This window comes from Aphelocoma coerulescens, chromosome 22, assembly GCF_041296385.1.
Source record: "Aphelocoma coerulescens isolate FSJ_1873_10779 chromosome 22, UR_Acoe_1.0, whole genome shotgun sequence".
NCBI lineage: Eukaryota > Metazoa > Chordata > Aves > Passeriformes > Corvidae > Aphelocoma > Aphelocoma coerulescens.
In genome coordinates, this window is record NC_091035.1 from 2,271,059 (window position 1) to 2,288,723 (window position 17,665).

Genomic DNA, 17,665 nt, shown 5'->3' on the forward strand with positions numbered 1-17,665 from the left:
CTGTGTGTAACAGCTCTTCACCAAGAAGAGCAACATTTTTATACTGTATGTTTAGGAAAACAAAACAAACCACAAACCACAAAAACCAAAAATCAAAACAAACAAAAACCAAAAAAAACCCAAAAAAACCAAAAAACAAAACAAAACCAAAACAAACCACAAAATAATAAAAAAAGCCAAACAAACAAAAAATACCCCCACACACACAAAAAACCCAACCAACCAAAAGAAACCCAAAAAACCAACCAAACAGAAACTACGAAAAAAGAAAGAAAAACTTCAGAAATTTCCCCTTCAATCTTTGGCCAAACTGTAGTACAGATAAATCCTGATGCCAATGATTTTCCAGCCACAAATGAAACCACAATGTGAAGCAAGGATGGGAACAGGCTTTGGAATCCAGTCCTGTTTCAGGAGCAGCGCTGTTCCCTGGCACTGAAATGCCACCTGTGGCATCAGGGCAGCAGATAACCTGTCTGTCCATCCAAAGGGATGTTTAGCTCTGCTTTTGGGGCCATCAGGTCCATTCCCATCTTTTTCCTGCCCCTCCAGTGTCCTTTTGCAGCAGCTCTGGGTGTTCAAGGTGTGCTGAGTGTGACACTGCCACGGTCACTTTGGGCTGTTCCCAAACAAGGCAGGTTCTGCTGCTGGCAGGACAGGGAGAAACAAGCCTGAAGGGTCTTGGAAATCCTGAGCTCCTGGAATTCTTTCCCTGCTCTGCTCAATACTGGGAAGATCAAACCCACAGCAAAACATTCCCCTCAGATTGTATGGGTTGGGCTGGAAATGAGGAGAGATTTTCATGTTGCCTCTTATCTGTGTATCTGCAAGGTCTGTCTCTCATCAAGTTGAGGTCAAAAAACCAGAATCTGGTTCCTGGCACTTCCTAGGACTCAGCTTTGTCATTGGTGCCAATTCCCATCAACAAAAGCACATCCCACAGTTTGCAATAAATGGACAAGTCGTTATAGCAGGAGTGATGTACAGGGGAAGCCTTGATTGGGCAGGGTCACCTCACCCCCTTTTGTGACCCAGATCTGTCCAGGGAAGAGGGGTCTTTGGACTGGCTGTTCAAAACTTTGCAGAAATCCAGGTATTATTTTAAAAAAACAGAACATAAGGTATTTCTAGAGAGTCCTTGTTCCATGTGGACAATTTAGTTATGCAACAGGCACCTGCAGCAGCCACTGGAGCTTTGCTGAGCAGATCCAAGGCTCAGAAATCATCAACCCTGGGTACAGCCTGAGCACCTATTCCATTTTTCAAGGATGCTTTGATTAAAAAACACAAGGCTGGCCCACAGGCTTCCTCAGCATCTTGAAATGCAGGTCTGCTGCACACAAATGTTATTCTTAAACCTGTTTCTCACCAAAGAGCTGGCTGGGGCTTGTCCCAGGCAAGCAGCAGACCCTCTCAGTTTTACCTGTTGTTGACAGAAATGGGTCCCTGTGTTCTGCACTGACAAAATCCCTGCTTGATTGGTGTCTCTGAGATCAGCCCTTGAGCTGTTGAGCATGTCCTTGACTCCCTGAATTCCCTGGGAAGGCAGCAGCTACAGGAAGTCAATTATATTTGTGTTCCTCAGGAGGAAAGGTGCTGTCAATACCAAGGGCTGGGAACACGTTGGCTCCACAGGGTGAGTGAATCCAGCATTTCTACATCCTGTTCAATCTGTTTTCATGGAAAACCAAGAACCTGTTGGCTTCAGCACAGCCAATTCAGCACTTCACAAGTGAGGGAAGAAAAAAGCCCAAACAGAAAATGTTCTGAGCTTTCAAAACGTGCTCTTTTGTTCTCCCAGACAGCCTCGGTGGCAGCCAGGGAAGTGCATCCCAGCCCGGGCAGCTGTGCATCCCAGCCCGGAGCAGATTGCACGTTTTCGAGCTGCTGCTTTCCATCTGATTGAATATTCAGATTTGTTGGCACACACCAGCAGCTGAAAACGAGGGGCCTTCCAGAAACTCAACATTTCAAGTCATCAGAGGGCTGTTCATGTGCAGCAAAACAGAAAGAAGCATATGGGGGTGGCAGAGCAGAGCTCAGCGAGTCCTTTCCCTCTCTTCTCAGTCCTGAAGCACAAATGGAAAACATTTTGAGAGATGGGGTTTGAAAAAGGGAAACACACCAAGGGTTTCTCTGGTTCTGTGTGCTGGGAAGGGAGCACATGTCCCATAAGGCCCAGGAAAGGGCTGCTCTGAACTTTGTGCAGCTGAGCTGCTCCGAGCAAGGGTGAAACGCCTCATGCTCGAATTCCCCCAGTTCCAAAGGCCTGACATCAGCCCCAAGCTGGAATTTGGATTTAAAGGTTATCCCAAACGTGGCCATATGTAAGTCAGAACTCACCATGAACACAGAGGACGGGATCACTTTGATTCAGGGTGACATTTCTCACCACACTCCAGCAATTACATTAAGTTTCGGGATACAGGTGTCTCGTGCAACTGGAAATTCTCCCTAAGCTGTCATTTACAGAAGGCACTCTTCCATATTTCCCATGTGGTCCTTCATGCCTGTAATTTGAATAAATAATGCTCCTGAAGTTACTTTCAGCTGCAGAGTGGTTCGGGAATTATCACTCTGATCATACAAAGCCTCTCGTGGTTCTAACGAGCTGTCAAGATTCTGGAGCCGGCAGTGAAAGGAAGGTCATTAATGGGGGCAAGGAGACACAAAGCTGAGGAGCAGATTTTCATGCTGGCAGAAAGAGGAGGAAAATGAGAAAAATGAGACATCCTCTCTCCTGTTTTTTTTTTCCATGCTATAAAATGCTGCTTTGATTGGTTTTGTCAAAACGCCAAGGGAAGATCTCAAGGTGCTTTTGGCCCCAAAAGTGATGATTTTACAACAAGAAAACATTATGTCTGTGTTCACAAGGAGAAAAAGGAGTGTCCTAATGGGAGATGCTCTGTTTGCAAAGTGGGAAGGACACTGGAAAGAGGCAAGAACATCCAGGAGTGTTCTGGGGTTTGCTCAGACTTTACCAAATGTTCAGGCAAAGACTTTGCCAGGCAAGCCAAGCCTGGGTGGTTTCACCCAAGTGCCACAGTCAGGGATGGCACAGAGACCTGAAGCCTGAGGGACCCAAATATCTCATTCCCCCTGCACAGAAACCAGGCTGTCCACACACTGATGTAGCAAAGTATCCATTAATTCATTTCCACCCTCATTAATTTATCTTCATCCTTTTGGAATAAATAAAAAGTTTCTGCTGCCAGCAAACTCTGATGTTGGATTTTTGAAATGAATATCTCACCTTATGCCCGGCAGAGCTTCCCCAACAGCTCTTATAGACTTAAAAATACTTACAATTTCTGATCACTCATTGGTCTGTGATGTCACGAGGATATTTCTGCACATACAGGAATAGTGGGCAGAAAAATGTCAAAGACAGGGAGAAATGAAGGCTGCATCATTTTGTCTTTTAAGAAAGAAAAGAAACCCAGAGAGAGAGAATTTCAGTGCAATATTCACAGCTGAGAGTTTTAAATTTTTTAAAAATCTGGGTCTGGTTGGTTTGTTGATATTACACAGAAACCCTGTAGGAAAGCTTCCTCTCTTAAATCCATTGCCAATTTAATGCCTAGATCATAAACCCAACCCCTCTTTTAACACTGAGTATAATTAGAATTAGGGTGTTTTCATCTTTATTAAATACAAGCTGCAGAGGATGGAAAATGCACAGAGACTTTCCTCTGGATTCCATGCAGTTCATGAAACCTGAGGATCAAAAACCAGCACAGAAACAGGAACGGATGCAGATAAAACTATCAAATAGGAGAGATCAAAAAAGGGAAATGATCCAACCTATCTAAACAGAATGAGAGATGTTTGAAGTGTAATCTTTACCTTGAAAGAAATGATACCAAAAAAAATATTAAAAATCACCAAAAAAAGGTATTGTTATTGATTTTAGAGTAGAGGACTGCAGGGGAATGTTTAAACAACTCAGATGCACAGACACTGTCCAAACCACTACAGACACAGTGAGAACCACAGAGCTTAATCTGCTGTTCAGTGATCCTGTGGTACAAAAGGGATTCTGTGCAGTTCATTTTTGCTGTCTAGGGTAATAAATGGCAATGGAGAGCTGGAAGATAATTAGCCAGAGTGCTTTTGTCCCAGTTGATTGGCATCCTGCTTTTCCTTTGCACAGGAAAGGCTGAAGTGCTGATTTTCCAGGACACTTCAGAGCCCCTGAACCACGACAGTAAAGGAGGGTGGGAATGGGAAGGAATAAACCCCCAAATGTATTCCCAAGTATCCCAAACCCAGCAGCACAGAAGGGCCCTAAACTGAGAGGTTCAGCATCATCAGTCTGAGTTTTGTTTCGTCCATGAAAATATCTGGTGAACTTGCTGCAAAAGCTGAATGAGCATCACCAAAATACAAATTGCACATTGAAAATGAATAAAAGTTTCACTGCCAGGTGAAGTTCCTAGCTCTGCATAAGGAGCCCACGTTGTCAAATGCTTATGAGTGATTAATTTTCACACTTCAGGAGATTACAGAAGGTTTTTTTCATAACATTCTTCACCACCTCAAACCTTGTGAAGTTATTTATAGCCATGGAAAGGGTACACATGGTTTTTATCCTGATCTATTGCACTGCAGTGGCTTTTCACTAATCTGTGAAACTGTGCAAAGCTTAGGACCCCTCAACTTTTCTTTCCATCAATTATTCAAACAGCATTTTCTGTTGTTTGGTTGGGGGTTTTTTTTAACATTAACTTACTGCTTTTATACCATTTTCTTCAGCAGGAAGGCAGCAGGGAATTCTTAGCAGGACTGAAATGGCATCAGTTGTGATGGTTTGTGTTTAGGGCTGCTTTGCAAGAAGGGGATATTCCAGAATCATGGAATGGTTTGGAATGGAAGGGACCTTAAAGCTCATCCCATTCCATGCACAGGGACACCTCCACCAGCCCAGGTTGCTCAGAGCAATACTAGATAACAAATAATCTTTGTATTCTAGAAATATTTTTATGAACATAATGATGGAACAACTCATTAAAGACAATTTAAACCTTAAAGCACTTAAGTCTAATTGCCTTGTACATGGCAAATATTCCAAGTATATAAAAAACAATATATTCATGTTGAATGCTTACAAGTTAAAGATTTAAATTTAAACATTTGTGTTTTTTTCAACACCTTGCCACTGACCTCAAATCATGCAGCACAGAAGAATCTGAAGAATTGGCACAAAGGTCAATTAAATTTCCACCATTTCCAGCATCCCAAAAAGGGGGTGCTTTCCAAAACACCCCCTCACATTTGCCTGAGCAGAGAAGCTCCTGTCGGATGTCAGGCAATAAAACCGTTCCTTAAAATTATCCTAATATCAGCAGATATTTGATACAATTATTTCTAATTTAAATTACTCCTACAGGGAGTGTGAATATTTCATTTCAAACATCCCAATGTACAAACACAGCAGATCCCAGTCATGAAGTGCCAACGTAGGAGGATATTTAACTGCAATTAGCAGCAGACATATTCCATTTTTGTCCCTAATTTCTGTTTATTTTCAAGATATTAGAGCTCAATTTATGTCTAATATGTGAAATCTGGTTTTGAGGGAGGTTTAAAGAGCAATGAAATCCCAAAGTAAATCATGCAGATCACTCTAGAAGAAAATTACATGGCAGCAATATTCTTCCCTATTTCCAGGGAAGGGATTCCCCTGTTCTCCAGCAACGACATATCAGTTTTATTAGAGGTAATTGTGTTTATTTGTTCTAAATACTTAGAACTTGGTGAAAGTGAGGGCGAAAAAAAAAGTCAAGAAAAAGCCCTTTTTCCCAATTTTCTAAGCCATGATTCAGAGGATAATATTGCTTGATTAGATAGAAAATTAACTCCAAAATAAAACAAATTACCACATAAAAAGTAAAGATTATACTCAGATTTTTTTGTACTTCAAATACTGAAATGTGAAGTTTGTAAAAATTAAATTCTCCAAATTTTGGAGCACATCTTATGTACGCCTGCTATCACCCGCTTCAAAAGCATTTATCAGGGTACAAAAAACCAAAATCAATTTGCCCATCGAATTTGGAGTCCAGACCTTTCTATCAGCAGCTCAAACTCCAGGTGGGTGGGTTTTTAGGGAACCTGCTGTGAAATTAAGGAGCTCAGCAAGGCTTCCTGCCCCATATGGGTTATTCCTTCCCAAACCAGGACCCAGATCTCTTTCTCCCTCATTAATTTTTTCCTCTAAGTTTCTATTAATTTTAATGATTTATTCTTTTACATTTATGTATACATTTTTATACAGGTTCTATGATACCTCAGCAGGTATAAAACCATCCGCCACTCACTTTTATCCAGGTCAGGATGGGCCTTAATCCAAAGTTTTCTGGGGCAGAAATGCTGCACTGAGGCACTGCTGCTCAGGACACTGAAATTTATGGAGGTGCACAGCATTTATAGAGGTGCAGGAAGTCTGGTGAACAGGTTTTATTTCCCTTCCACATGCCCTTTTTTTCCAGGTGTTTATTTATTCCACACGCACAGAGCCCATTGCAGCACAGAGCTCTCGGCAGATTCACACTGCAAAGGTGGAACAATTCTATCAAGCAATTCAAAGGAGAAAATATTTATTAAATATCTCTTTTGAGCCCAGCCTAGCAGATGAATGGCCTGTTCATTTTGGGCTGTGTGTCAGAGCAGAGAAATGGGATACATGTGGTCCCAGCCTCTCCTGCATAAGCCTGGGCAGCCTCTGGAGGTGATGAAATTGCAGTGATTTAAGATGAGGAGGACTTGACCCACAGGTTTGGGCTTGGTTTTCAATACATGGGATGGACTTTGAGAATTCTTAATTCTGCAGCAAGGATAAAACTGAAAAAAACCCAAATCTCTGCCAATTTGCAAGATATCAACAAAGTCCACCTTGCATGTCTCAGTTTACAGGTGAGATTTTTAAATTCCAGTCCCTTTTTGAGCTGCCCAGTGGGCACAGAGATTGATTGCCCGGGGAAGCTGTGGCTGCTGCTGGATCCCTGGAAGTGTCCAAGGCCAGGTTGGACAGGGCTTGGAGCAACCTGGGACAGTGGAAGCTGTTCCTGCTCATGGCAGAGGTGGCACTGGATGAGCTTTAAGATCCTTCCCACCCAAACTGTCCCATGATTTTATGATTTCTTTCCTAACACTGCACTTTTGGATGGTGGTTGAAAGGTGGTGGATGATCAATCACCAATTCCTTCTGAAGAAACACCCTTTAGACAGAAGTTTTGAGCAGCATAAATTCAGGAATTAATGAGTGGTTCTAGCACACATTTTCAAACCACAGTATCTGCACTGACCTTAAAATCCCAGGGCTGTGAACCAATCCTGCCCAGACACTTGGTTTGCTGCTGTGGCTGAGGATAATCACGAGCTTATGGGATGAAAACCCAAAATTATGAGATAAATTTCACTTCTAATTAAAACAGGTCTAAAATACATCTAAAACTTTCAAAGACAGCAATGCCTGAGACTGTCTCTGCCTTGAATTTGGCTCATATTTCCCAAATCTTGGAGTTATTTCAGAGCTGGTACTTAATGGGAATTATTTCTCCCTCCAGAGCAATGTGGTCGTGACTCTCCAAGCTTCTGATTTGCATTTAGACTGCAAGGAAAAGAATTTCCTTTGCAGCAGCCATCTCCCAGCCCTTCGCCATGTGAATATTTCCACCCTAATTAATGTCACTTAACGTAAAATATTATTCCGTGTTCTGCAGAGTGGCTGTAAATTATTTACTTGTAAAACATGTTGACTTTTCATGGGTTGTTTGTACAGTAAGAACTGCACCATCTAAACTGGAGGAGGAGAGAGGAATCAATCATTTGTAATAATACCCAATAGGAGGTTTACCACATGTTATATCAATTTTTATGGCCAACACAAATAGCTGCAGCCATTACTTTGGATTTTTATTTTCTGAAGGGAATTAGAAATTCACTGTTACCTTCTGCTTCTCTCATGCTGCCCTGGAAATCACACAATTTAAAGGTGTTTGAAGTCTTTTCTACCTGCTAATTAAGGTGGTGCATTAATAAAACACCAGTTTTGGTTATTCATTAAGCACACAGTCTACACGAGGCAAAAAAGCTGATTTGTGTGTAGGTTAATGAGCCCAGAATCAAACAACAACACAGCATCAAGTAAATGAAATGGGTTTTAAAAAAATCACATTTAAACTTACTGCTCATTCACTCTCCTCCATATTCTGTGTTACTTTTTACATGCAGTGAGGTTTTCAATTTTGATTATTTTCTGTGCATTAATTACTTCTTTTACTTGGTACTACTTAGTTTTGGTATTGAAAGGTGTCTGTGTTAAGCCACTAAAAGGCACCCTTGATTCAAAGACATACAAATAAAACCTAGAGGTTTCCTGGCTTAGTGTGTTTCCCCTGGGTATTTCTGGTCCCCAGATTTTTCCTGTGCCTGCTGTAAAAGTGTCTTGGTTTGAAAGACAGGTGTCTGCTAAGGAAGGCAGGAGCCTCCCTTGGAACGGCAGATGCGACCCCCTTCCCTCCGAGTTATTATAATTTTGAAATCAAGGGGCTTTTAGGCAAAGATGTGGGAAATAGGAATAACAGTTCTTTACTATTATGTATCTATATGTGTATAACCAGTCAAACAAACAGCAACAGCTATGGCAGTAACAGCAAACAATCCCAAACCCAGTCCCAGCCTTCTCGGCTGTCAGGCCCTTTCCCCTCGGGTGCAGTTCCGCTCGCAGCCGGCAGGGGCGCTGGCGGCTCCCGGTGAGCAGGGCAGGTGCGATGGCTCCCCCGCGGCTGCAGGGGGCGCTCCGGAGCGAGCTCGGGGAGCAGCGGCACCGGAGCCCTGGGATCCGGGAAGGGATGGGACAAAGGAGCTCCACAAACCCCTGGGCAGCCGATCCCGGTGTCCGGCCGGACCCTCAGGAACAGCAGGCTGGAACGGCAGGCTGGAACGGCAGGCTGGAATGGCAGGGACGAGCACAAATCCCGGGTGGCAGACGCGATGTATCCAAGCGGGGAACCCCCCGGAGGTCCAGGCAGGCTGGGTGAGCACGGCTACAACGCAGTGAAGGCTCAAAGCAGCAGCGGGGCAGGGCGGCCACAGCCCAGCCTCCAGCAGGGCAGGGAAGGTGGGCCGGGGGTCCTGGGGTCTTTCTCCGCAGAAAGAAAAACGGCGGAAAGAACCAGCAGCTTCTCTCTCTCTTGACTGCCCACACCCCCAGGTGAAGCAAAAAGAGCAGCCAGGTCTCTTGTTTTTAAGTACTCGGCCATTTGTTCCTCTAGCAACAAGTATAGAGGGAAAATTCCTTTAACAGAAAAAAAACTAGGACTAAACTAAAACCCCAACAAAAAGTGTGGGGTAAGCACAAACCCATCCCAGAAATGCTGTGGGTTGAAGGATTTCCCACAGCAGCAGGGCCCTGTTGGGCTGTGTGACAGCTGAGCTGAGGGCAGTGATAGATCTGAGCTGCTGCTGTCACAGATATCGAGGCTGGCACTCGCCATGGGCAGCGCTGACCATCGGAATAACTAAAAGATCATCCAAAGCTCTGGTGCCAGGATGTGTCTGATCGGTTCCCTCCTCAGGCAGATGGAGATTTTCTGGCATAAGGAGGAATTTCATCTCTGCTGAAGTCAGGGAGCAGGGCAGAGGCATGGAATGGACAAGGAGTAAAGCAAAGAGGGACGAGTCTCACCACACTAAGCCAAAATATTCTGCCAATGCACTATTTGTGAGAGAAGAAAGAACAGAAGAAGCAGAATAGGAAAAAGAACAAGAAAACCAGAATAGGAAACAGTAAAAACATGAAATTTGAGTTGCAAAGCTGGATTCTCTTTTTTCCCCCCTGCTGAAGCTTGCCAAAGGAATGGAAGGCTGCCCTTGTGACCCAGTTGTCCTCGGAGAGCCACCAGCAACTGCAGGAGGGCTCAGTTTAGCCACTCATCACCCACCAGAGCTCCTGTTCCCACCCCATGTGTCCTGTTCAAGCCCCAAAATGGGGCAGAGTAAAGCAACTCCGTGAAAGTTCTAGGGAGAAAGGGTCCTCTGGAGGCTGATCCCGTTGGGGATGTCACCCCTGTGTGTACCAGGTGTGCTTTGATAAATGCTCTCCAGAACCCACGTTAAAGGAACAACACATTCTATGTGTTTTCTATTCTGCAGTTAAGGTGGGAACTTCCACAGCAGATTTTCACCTTAATTCCAAGCCTGAAGCAGAACTCAGGGGGCTCAGGGCATCCAAAGCAAGGAGCAACTTGTGTCTCTCACCCCAAATCCCACTTCCCATCCCGTCACTTTGCTGTCCATCAGAGGCCCTGTTCCTGCAAATCCAAGAGCAGCAGAGAAGCCTTTTCTCTCCCCTCTTTTTGCAGCAAAGGAACAGGTAAGCAGGGAATTCTTCTGTGCACTGAGTTTATGACATTTCGCATGCAGAGGAGCAGGTATTTATAAGCCAGCTCATCAGCTCAGTGTCAAAATGTTTGTCATCAAACTTAAACACAAACCAGAGGCACAAAAGTGCAGCTGGAGATGAATCACAAATACTTTTAGTGCTCTGATCAATACTTCTGCTCTGGTGAAATATGAGAGCAACAAAGACTGATGTTGAAACTGTAATTGAAGCATGAAAACTCCAACAAAACCTTTCCGCTTGGAATATTTTAGAAGGCTCCTCAAATTCCCGCTATAGGTAAACCTATTTTCTCCCTGACAATTGGCATAAATTTAAAAGAGATTTTTATCTCCATCGATGCTTAAGGCATCGTTTGATCCAAATTTCCCTGACATTTTCCCCTTTTCCAGCAGGATTTTAGAGGCCTTATGTGACTGCAGTGTAACCAGCATGGAAGCAAGAGTGTGCCTGATAAGTAATAGCTCTGTTCTCAAAAATTAATGAACAATGTCCCTATAAATACACAATCTCTCCAGAATGGCACGGGATTGTGATTTTCTCACTCTCACTCCCTGCATTCTTACATGAATTTACATAGGATGATAAATTATTTAGAAATCCATTTCAACTACAGAAAATCCAGTTTACCCATTACTTATAAAAAACCATTACAGCTACTTAAGTTTTCTATTACAGCTAATTTAATTTATTACAAAATAGCGAGTCCATAAGATTTTGGTCTGTCATAGGTACCGAGAGATAATGGAACACTGGAGGATATTATGACCATGAAACATGAAGAAGAAGGGAAAAAAGTCATTTCCATTTATAGTGGAAAGTAAACATTTGGGATAATAAACTGGCCAATGTAACCAGGCTAAGAATTGGAAATGGAACAGAAGAAGAAGAAGAGAAATCCCATTTTTAAAGGCTCATTGGTTATTTATGTAGATGCCACAAGTACAAGTTATAAAAGGAAGAAAAACAATCTTGTGATAAAAACTGCTTATTGGAACTAAATCTGAATTCTCATCCTGACTGCTCTGAGATGAGGCTGTGGAAGTTCTGTCAAGTGCCTGTGCTAAAACTCCCCAGCCATAAAATGGGAAGAATATTTCTTTCCTTGCCCAGCTTTCCCTTCTCTGGCCCATTTCCATCAGCACAAAGGCGACTGATGTCTCCCACAAAGACAAAATAATGGCCCCTGGTCTTTGGAGAAGAGTTTTTCATCTTTGTTTGCACTTCTATGAATTGCTTTTTAGTTTCTTCTAGAGATTAACACATAAGAGTTTATCTCAGTTTTCTGACAGTCTCTTTAGAGCATTTTTTAAAATTCTCAAATAATTCCAGGAGATTTAGGGATGTGGCATTTCTAAACTGGTGCCTGGTGACTGTGGCACCGTGGTAAATTGTCCTCTCTTCCTGTGGAATGAGACTTAAGCATAGAAAAGGGGTCAGGTTGGGTGAAGGGGTTAAAAACAGCACAAACCACTGCAGGTTTCCTTCTCCACTGATTTTCTGTGCATAGTTTTTCAAGTCCTGTATTTGATTTTGCTGCCCTGCTGTATCAGTTTTCTGGGCCTTTTGGTGATTTCCTCTTGAGCAGATCCTTGACTCTCCTCAGAAAAAAAAGATGAGCTCGTTTGTGTCACCCAACACCAGGCAATTGCCAAGTTAGAGAAATAATGTTATTTTAATCAAACCACCAAACCAGATTGAAGCCAACAGCTGTAACAATGCAAGGAAGCTGAAAACCATTATCCAATTTACCAGGCATCAGTGAGCAGCTACAACTCCAGGCTGCACTCCTGCAGCTTGGCTTTAACTCCTGGTAAAGAATTCATTGCTTCATTGATGATGATCCAGAAAGGGCAAATTGCTTTGCTTTTCTTTAAAAATCACATGCTGGAAAGGAAATGAGGCAAGAAGTCAAAGGCAGCATCGAATGACTCCTGCAGCATCACTAAGGAACATCCTGTAAATCTGTTCCTCCTGATGGCTTTTCATTTCAACACAAAGCCCTGCTGATGGGGGTAGTGCTTGTGTTCCTGATCAGCAGCGGGCTGAAATGAAATAAAACATTTATCTTGATCTTCAGATCTTTGTCTTTAGGAGTTAATTCTGTACTGTCTAGACTTCCAGGGGGGAAAAAATGTTTTTTCTTAATTTCAGGCTTTGACTTAGTCCTCCTGGAGGAAAATGGGAATATTCACTCTCTTTAAATTAAGATGTTTGCTTCACTGGAATATTTGAGTTAGTATTTTAATACTTAATAGTGTTGCCTTTCAGTTGTTACCTGGACACATGAGCCTTTTCAGTTGGTGGCTGCATTGCACCAGGAGCTGTACAAACAGAAATAGGCCAAAAATACAGAGAAGAAGTTTCTGAAGGGTTTTTCCCCCAGGATCATGCAGTTAAAAACTGATGCCAGTGTTTCAACCCCTACTGGTACATCTCATCTTCCTATACTCCATCAACAGGTACAATGTTGTAGGTCAGTTCCCACACCAGTGAAAGGATGATGGGATTTCAGTGGATTCCCTTTCACTTCTGCAACCCTAAACCAGGACCCACAACCAAATATTATCCACAGAACGTGGCACCAACAGCTGGACAAGAGCTGCCAGAAGCAGATGGTCCTCAAATACCTGATTTTCAAGTATTCTAGAGGAAATATCCATTGGGAGCAAGGGCCTTCCTGGGTGGAAAATACACAGCCATGAATCTGAATCATGACTTAATGCAGGTTGTGGTATGCAAACTGAAGTATTGATGTGGGTTTCCTCCTCTGATGCCCAGTTTTAATTTAGATAAGCTGATGCGAGCATCTCTTTGGCAAGAAATCAACAGGGAATCAAAATATTTTTTAAAATTTGTTCTTTATTTATGGAGTCCAGCTTGGCAGAGGAGATTAATTTTACTTCTCCACCTGCCAAGGAAGTTGCCATCACTCCATGCTATTGCTGATGTCATTATCTGAAACCTGGCCCTTCAGCCCTTTTTCTTATATCAGTGAAAGTAATTAATCAATGTTTGCTCAGAGATGGCAACTTGCCAGAGTAGGCAGAGAAATTTAAAGTAATTTCATAATAGTTTGCATACTGTAAAATATCCATTTGTTTTGTTTGTCTTTGTGGCCCAGCTGATTTTATCATTGCAGTTTACATGGCTGGACTGGAGGCAAAAATTCAGGATCTGACCAGCTGCAATTTTTCTCTCCAAGTGTCCTTAAAATACCTGACAGGTGTTTTGATTTTTAAATTTTTAAAAAATATTTTTATTAAAGGTGGCCAATAAAACAGAGCTGTGTTCAATGCTCAGCATGATTTGTGTGCTGACACTTTGGCGATGTCCCTTCCCAGAGGGTCCCTCATTGCCTTGAAAAAATCCGTCTCCATTTTTCTCCCAGGCAGCCCCAGTGATCCTTTTTCCACCCATCAATTTCCCCCAGAACAGATTGTGGGACATTAGAAGGGATATTTTGCTGTAGGTTGGACACCTGGTGGTATGGATAGCCCTGAGTCTGCCAAACTCTCCTGGAGGGCTTAACCCAAATCCCTTTTATGATCCAGGAGAGATGGAAATTCACATCTTGAGTAGTGTCCAGCAGAGCAAGAGCTGAAGAACCCAGCCATGAAAATCATGAATATTCCATGAGCAATGTCAAGGAATTATTTCTTCTTTTTTAACAATCAGCTTGGGAGTCTGCTGAGAAGCCTCTTAAATTAGTCCTAAATTCTATCAGTGCCACTAGAAAGAATCTTCTTTCCAGATTCCTGTTTATTTAAAGTGAACACAACCATCATCTCCTGAATCTTGGATTTCCAAAGGAGCAGCTTCCCATGTGGAAAACCCCCAACAACTCCTCTGCAGAAGTCTCAGGACTCATCACACTTCTAAATTCAGAGGTGACATCAAAACAAGGCACTGAAGTGTAAACTTCCTGCCAGCAGCTCAAGGCCCCTAAAACTTATTTTCCATGGCTGTTGTAGGGACAAAACTCCAGACATCTGAAAAGAAAAGCTGCCAGAGAGAACCCTACCAAAATCCCCCTCAGTAGCTGCAAGCAGCAGCTTCATTTCTGACTTCCAGCAGATATTATATCAGCCACTGATTTTAACTCACACGAGGAAGCACATGTTGGGATGCTGCAACAAAAGCAGCTGATTATACCTTTCAAAAAAACTCCACTTAAAAGGGAGACAGAAAAGGGCTCAAGTGCTCTGAGTTGGAACAAGCATGCCTTAAAAGAGAGAAACTAAAAAGAGAGAAAAATCAGCTTATTGCAAAGTTGCCAACTTTAATCTTCCTGAATTGTTTTTTGTGCTGGTTTGGCCAAATTTAGAAATATATCCTCTGAGAGAAGGCAGGTTACAACCATCCCTTCCCCACCAGGTTCAGGAAAAAAACTTTTTCCTCGGAGGAAAGTGAAAGAGATAAAAACTATTTATTTAACAAATACACAGGAAAAGGATAATAATGCTAAATAATGCTAAATAATGAAACCTCCTCCTCGGAGCTGGGACTTGGCCCAGGGCCAGGCTCAGTGGAAAGTCCTCCCAATGTGTTCTGATATTGAAGCAGTCCAGCAGAGAAGAAGGGGGGAAAAGAAATCAGGAAAAAAATCCCAGGAAAACAAAGTTCAACTCTCTGGAGGAAGAGGAGCTGAAAAGCTGCTGGAAAGCTGGCTGGAAAGCAAGCAACCCGGGTGCTTCCCTCCACTCTCGCTGTGCTGCCGCAGCTGAACGCCGAGAGCCATCAGTTGAAAAAGTTTGACGACTTCGGCGGGGGAAGACATTGCAGACAACCAATGTGATTGATAAAGCAAGCTCCGTTTATTAGCAATCCAGAGGCACTTTTATAGTATACCAGCTTGTTAACTCTTAATTGGCTTAAACCTATCAAAGCGCATTTCTGCTTCTACATAATTAGACTACATTGGCAAGCTCCTACTAGTTATGTTATGACTAAAGAATTCAGAGTTCACCCTCCCTTCTCATGGTCAGTACATCTTATCTGCACAGCTGCACATCCTCAAACTCCCTTTTTGTTCTCAGGCCTGTTTCTCCCACAGGTGCTTTCCCATGCAGGCAGTTTCTCACACAAACCTTTGCTTGCAGGCCTTTTGCTTGTGCAGTTCTTTTATTGATCCATAATTCTATCAATGGCCCATGCCCCTGATCCTCTAATCATTTTGCAACAACCGTCTCTATCTCTGTGTCCTCGAAAAACATGAAAACAAACTGCAAAACTTCAGCAGGGGGTGGTCCTGAGTGCAGGGGAGCCGGCCAGAGTAACGACACGAACACCGACACGATTTGAGCATCGTTCTCTGCTTTATTGTTTACTTTCACTGACTGATATCTACTTTGCCAAGATTCACGCCCTATTCCCACAGGACAGCCTCTAAGCAGCGGGAGAGCCGACCAGTGTATAACTTTGCCAAGGATTTTCCAGGCTGCCTGCTGCCAGGGGCCAGTTCAGGGGTTTTTCCACAGCCACCCTGGGTTGGCCAGACTTTCCTGGGGTGTCATATGCCCCTGTTCCACAAAGAATCCCTCTACACAAAACTGTTTTGAAAGTTTTGTTGGGTTTTTTCTCTCCCCCCTCTCAGGCTCAGTTTAAAGGCATAGAAAGGCATAAAACTAATTTCTGGGCATAGAGCAGCAATAGGGAACACAACATCAAGTCACCCCAAGACAGTTTTAAATACATCTTTACAGTGAAATACGGGGGTTTCTGTGCAGTAATTTCTGCATGGGGGGGAGGGGGAGACATCCTCCTTTCTTTGCCTTTTTTTGCCTTTTTCTCAGTTGAGCTCGTTTTTAGCAATTTGGTGCTGTCTCGTGACCACTGAATAAAGGGCACACTGTGACCCTTGCTGAGAAACCACAATTACCAGGAATTAAGTGCTAAAGGTTTCTAAATTGGGCAAGCTCTTCTCATTCACCAGTAGCTTGAAAACCTGAGGGAAGAGAAAGAGGAGATACTTAGAGCTGAAATTCTGTTGTGAAGCTGTGATATATCAGAGTATCCCGTTGTAATTTCATGAAGATCTGAGGGGTGGAGAGTTCAACTCGTGAGCAAAAGCACCTGGCTGAGATAGGCAGATGCTGACACAGCTGTAATTTCATGAGAAGTTTGGACAGGGAGAGATGGACCAGATGAGAACTTTTGCTCCAAATGGGAAAGGAGAAACCTCAGTCCCTAAAGATGGACCAGATAAGGACTTTTGCTCCAAATGGGAAAGGAGAAAACCTCAGTTCCTAGAGATGCTCCCAGAGATAGTCCTAAAGATGAAGATGAGGAGGACCCTTTGCTCCCAGGGAAGGAGAAGGGCCTCTGTTCTTAGAGATGAAATGTTCCCAGAGATGGGTGAAGAGAACTTTTATTTCTGAATGGCTCAACCTTAAAATTGTACCCCAAAAACCTTCAAGAGTGGATCCTCGAAAGCAGTTGTGGGAAAAGCTGCAAGTTGGGGGAAGGGACTCACGTGAGCAGAGAACCAACGCAGGCGGCTCTCTCGTTGTGATACTGTTTTCATAGCATGGACAAGAGAGACTCCTCTTCCTAAATGGACTGAACAAGGTTATTATGGAAGTGGTAACAGACTGAACATCTCAAGGGCTGTCTTTTTCCATTGTCAGTGGGAGAAGGGAGGAAGGTGGGAAGAGGAGGAGAGTTCTGAAGGTGTGGTATGATTTTTTTTTTTCTTCTTTTAGGTCTGTTCATAAACTTCTTTTTATTCTTTCAAGTTTGGTGCCTGCTTTGCGTTTCTCCTAATTCTTATTTCACAGAAGGTAAACAGTCATGAGTATTTTGGACCAAACCACTACACCAACCTGGCCTTGGACAGTCCCAGGGATCCAGGGGCAGCCACAGCTGCTCTGGGAATTCCATCCCAGCCCCTCGCCACCCTCACAGGGAGGAATTCCTTCCCAACATCCCACCTAGTCCTGCCTTCTGGAAGGCTGAAGCCATTCCCTGTATCCTGTCCCTCCATCCTTTGTCGGAAGTCCCCTCTCCATCTTTCTTCTTGGTGGCCTTGGTCTTCAAGCCAATTTTATCACTTCGTACAACCCAGTGAAGGACCAGAAGTTACAGAAGGGGCCGTGAATATGAGATTTTACCATGTGAGCCAAAGATAAGGGAGGGAGAGAGAAAGAAAAGGAACATTGAAGAGGTCAAAGATAAAATCCAGCCAGGACTGGTGCAAGGAGATGTGAAGCCAAGGCAACTCCCCACGTTCTGCTGCCAAAGAGTCCAAAGTGACTCTTT